This window comes from Phascolarctos cinereus, unplaced genomic scaffold, assembly GCF_003287225.1.
Source record: "Phascolarctos cinereus isolate Bilbo 61053 unplaced genomic scaffold, phaCin_HiC Scaffold_5;HRSCAF=322, whole genome shotgun sequence".
NCBI classification, from domain to species: Eukaryota; Metazoa; Chordata; class Mammalia; order Diprotodontia; family Phascolarctidae; genus Phascolarctos; species Phascolarctos cinereus.
Window position 1 is genome coordinate 316,590,114 of NW_027555958.1, and position 5,984 is coordinate 316,596,097.

Below are 5,984 nucleotides of genomic sequence, written 5' to 3' on the forward strand. Positions count from 1 at the left end.
TCTTCAAGACATCCCCTATGATGTCACTGGTCCTCTTTGAGAACAAAGAACAAACAACCATAACAATAAGTCATAAACACCTCAGTGTCTCTGTTACTTGTCCCCATTTTCTGTGATTTCATTAACTGAGCTAGGGAGAAATAAATTGATCAAGGATGTGTGTCACAGCTCCCTCTCCCTTCCCTCTACAGGTGCATAAAGATAAGGGATATATGCTGTGTTCAAGAAGGACAAACACCACAGAGTGCCAGGCCCAGAGTCAGGAAGACTCATCTTCCTGAGTTCAAATCCAGCCTCAGATACTTACTAGCTGTGTGACTCTGGGCAAGTCACTTCATCCCATTTGCCTCACTTTCCTCATATGTAAAATGAACTGGAAAAGGAAATAGCAAACCATTCCAGTATCTTTACCAAAAAACCCCAAAAGAGGTCACACAACTGAAAAATCACTGAACAGCCACAAAAAGGGTTATGTCAAATCTAGGCCATTGACATGTTTTTTAAAAAACAGAATCTAAACAGCTCCCAGGTTCTGAGAGTTCTGGGCTTCATTGTATGGCAGTTTTCCAGAGAACATCCATTCTTTACCATTATTTTCATCTCATAGCACAATGACATCCTGGTTTACCTCAGTGATGCCAATAGTTATCCTGGGGCTTCAGTAGAGGTTTTGGTTTTTTTTTTAAATAAATATTTGCAGTATGAAAAATAAAATTAAAGAAATGAAGACCATAAGTCCCCTAAAAGTAAATTTGTTGCTCTCCCTCCCAAATCTTCAAAAAGCAGCTGATAGAGCAGCTTAGAAAGAAGAGTTGCTCTCTGCTCTGGGCTTCAGTGTGAGGTGCAGACTCCTCAGGCTCTGGCCACCACCAGCGCCACTACCACAGCTGCCCGTTTCCCCTGCTCCAGGCTGAGCTTCCCTGGACTATGGCCAACACTGAGCTCACCTTCATAGCCATCAAGCCTGACAGTGTCCAGCAAGACCTAATCGGGGACATCATCAAACGTTTTGAGCAGAAGGGATTCCGCCTCGTGGGCATGAAGTTCTTTAGGGCCTCAGAGGAACATCTGAAACAGCACTATGCTGACCTGAAGGACAGGCCATTTTTCCCTGAGCTTGTGAAATATATGAACTCGGGGCCTGTTGTAGCCATGGTTTGGGAGGGCTTGAATGTGGTGAAGACAGGCAGAGTGGTGCTGGAGGAGACGAGCTCAGCTGATTCCAAGGCAGGCACCATTCATGGAACTTCTACATTCAAGTTGACAGGAACCATTCACAGCAGTGATTCTGTAAAAAGTGCCAAGAAGGAGATCAGCCTATGGTTTAAGCCTGAAGAACTGGTCGATTATAAGTCTTGTGCTCATGACTGGGTCTATGAATAAGGATTTTAAAAGTGGATATAGAATGGACCTACTCCTTTTAGTAGCTGTGGTATGCGTGTGTATGTCTTCATCACTGAGTATGAGTGTGTGTGTGTGTGTGTGTGTGTGTGTGTGTGTGTGTGTGTGTGTGTATGTATGTATGTCTCCATCCCTGAATACAACATTTCATGCTAAGGAACTGAAAGGAATTGGAACCATCATTTTCTAGAACAACCCTGTAATCCTGTTCAATAAAGGCTTGGAAATAAGAGGCAAAAAAGAAAAGAAAGAAAAGAAAGAAGAGTCACTTCTCTGTAATCCGGCCAATGGTTAGGGAGGAAATCACACAGACTCAGTTTCTGTCTGAAAAGTACCATTTTAGGACATTGTTTGCAGCTTCTGGGATAGGAACTCACTATTTGACAAAAGCTGCCAGGAAAACTGGAAAATAGCATGGCAGAAACCAGGCATAGACCAACATCTTGTACCATATATCAAGATAAGGTCAAAATGAGTGCCTGATTTAGACATAAAGGGTGATATCATAAGCAAATTAGGAGAGCAAGGAATAGTTTACCTGGCAGATCTATAGAGAACAGAAGAATTTATGAACAAACAAGAGATAGAGAACATTATGAAATGCAAAATGGATAATTTTGATTACATTAAATTAAAAAGTTTTTACACAAAGCCAAAGCAATCAAGATTAGAAAGGAAGCAGAAAGCTAGGAAACAATTTTTACAGCCAATGTCTCTGATAAAGGCCTCATTTCTAAAGTACATAAAGAACTGGACCAAATTTATAAGAATACAAGTCATTCCCCAACCGATAAATGGTCAAAGGTTGGTGAATATGACAAAAGGAAAATGACAAATGTTGGAGATGTGGGAAAATTGGAATACTAATACATTGTTGGTGGGGCTGTGAATTGATTACACCATTCTGGAGAGCAATTTGGAACTATGCCCAAAGGGCTATAAAACTGCACATACCCTTTGGTCCAGCAATGCCACTACTAAGTCCATATCCTAAAGAGATCATAAAAATGGAAAAAGAACCCACATGTACAAAAATATTTATAGCAGCTCTCTTCGTGGTGGCAAAGAATTACAAATTGAGGGGATGCCTATCAACTGGAGAATGACTGAACAAGTTGTGGTATATGAATGTAGTACTGTAGTATAAGAAATGATGAGCAGGTGGATTTCAGAAAAACCTGAAAAGACTTACATGAACTGATGCTGAGTGAAGTGAGCAGAACATGAAGAACATTGTACACAGTAACAGTAACATTATGCAATGACCAACTTTGATAGACTTAGCTCTTCTCAGCAACACAATGATCTAAGACAATTCCAAAAGACTCATGATGGAAAATGCTATCCCGGGGTGAGGAACCTGCAGCTTTGAGACCACATGTGGCCCTCTGGGTCCTCAAGTGCAGCCCTTTGACTGAATCCAAACTTCACAGAAATGGATTTGATTTATTCTGTGAAGTTTGGATTCAGTTAAAGGGTTACACTTGAGGACCTAGAGGGCCACATGTGGCCTTGAGGCCGAACGTTCCCCACCCCTGTACTATCCACATCCATAGAAAGAACTATGAAGGTCTGAATGTAGAACAAAGCATATTATTTTCTCTCTCTCTTTTTTGTTTTTTTCTTTCTCTTGTTTTTTCCCTTTTGTTCTGATTCTAATGGGGGTTAAATGACTTGCCCAGGGTCACACAGCTAGTAAGTGTTATGTGTCTGAGGTTGGATTTGAACTCAGGTCTTCTTGAATCCAGGGCTGGTGCTCTATCCACTGTGCCACCTCACTGCCCCCTCTGATTCTTCTTCCACAACATGACTAATGTGGAAATATGTTTAATATGATTGTATATGTACAACCTATATCAGATTGTATGCTGTCTGAAGGGGAGGTGGAGGGAGCAAGGGAGAAAAAAATCTGGAACTCAAAATCTTATAAAAGTGAGTGTTGATAAATAAATATATATACTAAAATATATATACTTTATATTTACACATATATGTTTATACTTTGGTGTGTATTATATATATCATATATGCTAAAAAAAAAAAAAGACATTATTTGGAAGCTCCTACTGCCTGATTAAACCTTTCCATGGGAGTAGAGGGACCTTAGGATTGAGAGGAATCTGCCAGGTTCATTGCGTCTTTGTTAATCAAATACTAGACCTGTAAGAGAAGGAAGTAACTAAGAGTCACCTTATTTCCATTTCATCCTCCTCTTCACTTAAATGTTCTTGCCATCAGGAGCAAGAACAAGCAATTAATATTTAATTAGAATTCCCACCACTACCACTGTCTTTTCTTCGAATTATATGACAGAGTACTTGCAAGATATTTGTTCTAAATGTAAATCACAGGAAACTAAAAAAAGATATTTTTGCTTAGGAAAATGGCAGCATGGTGACTTACGAAAGGTAGGCAGGCTTTTATCTTCCCTCTGTGGAGTAAATAAGTGGAGCTGTTCTAAGCTTCCACTGGGAAGATGTAGAAGTTGGCAGGGGAAATGCAAATCAGTCTTGGATTTTCCTATGTTTTCCTATCCCATAATCAGAAAATTCCCACCTGCAAGGGCTAATATGCCACCTGGCCCGAATCCCAAGAGAAGGAGGGGGAAGATTAATGTTCAAAAACAAACTGAGTGGAAAAGCAAATCTTTATAACAATAAAGATCTTAATTAAATATCTCAGGACTTTATTCCATAATGATATGTACCAGGTGTATATCAGTTCCTCATTTAATTAGCTCAGTATTGTTTCACTTTGACACATGGTGTATACTATACTAAGCTGGGGTATATTCAGCTGAAGAAATGACAGCTGACACAGAGCCTTCAGATTTGCAAAACACTTTACATACATTATCTCATTTGATCTTCATAACAATCCTCAGAGGTAGTGCTACAGATTTTATTATCCCATTTTATAGTTGAGGAAATCAAGGTTGAGGGAGGTTAAGTGATTTAGGGGAAGCAGCAAGGTATCCTGGGAAGCACAACAATTCCAGACTCAGAGGACCCAAGCTCAAATCCAACCTCTGATGGAGAACCTCCGGCAATCTGTGATCATATGACTTGCCCAGGGTGACCCAGCTCCTAAGTGTCACAGATAGAAGTTGATCTCAGATCTTCCTAAGTCCAGCATATTTAGCCAGTAGACCCCACTCAGCTGCCTCTCTAACATAGCTCTGTACAAAGCACAATGCTTCAGAAAATGCATTTTTCAAAGCATATCTGAAAATAGCTTCATTTCTATCATTGTATACAGCCTCCCTGGTTAAAGGGCATGATCTTCGGTGAGTCACAGTCAGGAGGAGTGGGAGGTTTACACACGTAAAGAAGTACATTCAGCTTTAAGTTTCTGGACGCTAGGCTTTCTCTGTTTTACTTGTTGAGGACCCAGTCCTTAATGCATGTGCAATAATGCCTTGCCTGTTTCCAATCCACATGGAGGCATCAGCCTATCTTCCCAGACTCATGAGATATCACTCTCCTTCCAGCACTCTGCATTCCTGTCAAACTGGCCTTCTCTTGTTTCTTTATCCACAAAATTCCTTCTCCCATCTCTGTGCTTTTGTCCAGGCCATCCCCCATGCCTGGAATGCCTTCTGTCCTTACCTTCACCTCATAGAGTCTCTCTCTTCCTTGAAGGTGCAGCTCAGGCGCCATCTTCTGCATGAAGCCTTTCCTGATCCCCTCTTCCCCCAACTGCTACTGTCCTTCCTAACTAGTGCTCAAACTAACTTATATTTAACAGCTTTGTATATATTTGTGTGATTTAATTTCATATTCATGCTGTATATATATTGTATGCATATCTGTTTTCTCCCTCATCAGAATGTAAACTCATTGCAAATAAAGATTGTTTTATCTTTGTAGCTATATTGAAGCACCTAGTACAGTGCCTGGCACATGGTAGGCACTTAAAATATATTTGTTGATTGATTGAGTGGGTGAGTCATTAGTTATCTTGCTTCCAGGCATGAGTAATGGAAGATTCCAGTGATGACCTCTTGTTCTTTTCCTTGATGGCTTTTAAGTGAGAAGGATTTCAAGGAGCCTCCATCCAGGTGGGGTAGGGACAGCAGGTTCTATTTCTAACTATGTGTCCCTTGAAGGCATCATATATCTGATCCTGGGATGTTTCTTTTTATCTTATCTTAGGTGAATTAGTATTTTGAAATAAGCACTCTTGGGGTGACTAGTGAAACCAAGAGATTTATCAAAGCCATCCTAAGTCCCACAGCCAGCGGCGACAGCAGCAGGGTACAATGGAGAGCCAGCACATCCACCAGGCAACCTGCTTGACCTAGCCCAAGAGTAGCAGCTGAGATACCAAGCACTACAAGGAGTAGCCTGGTTGAGCAAGGGAGCTTGGTGGGGGTTCTGTGTAGGAAGAAAAGGACTCCCAGGACCAGGAGGTCCATCTCACCCTCAGCTATATTTGTTCCTTGTCTGGGTGCCTCTATATCTTTATAATTCAGGTTTGAGCTCACTGTCCCCAAGGACCGTGTGTGTGTGTGTGTGTGTGTGTGGTGTGTGTGTGTGTGTGTGCTGAGAAGAGAGTATATTCCTTGTTTGGGAGATGTTTTG

General features: G+C 41.0%; 1 pseudogene; it reads left to right on the plus strand.

Annotated features, from left to right (window-relative positions):
* Positions 1 to 927: 927 nt before the first annotated feature.
* Positions 928 to 1,398, plus strand: LOC110212053 (nucleoside diphosphate kinase B pseudogene; annotated as a pseudogene).
* Positions 1,399 to 5,984: the final 4,586 nt, after the last annotated feature.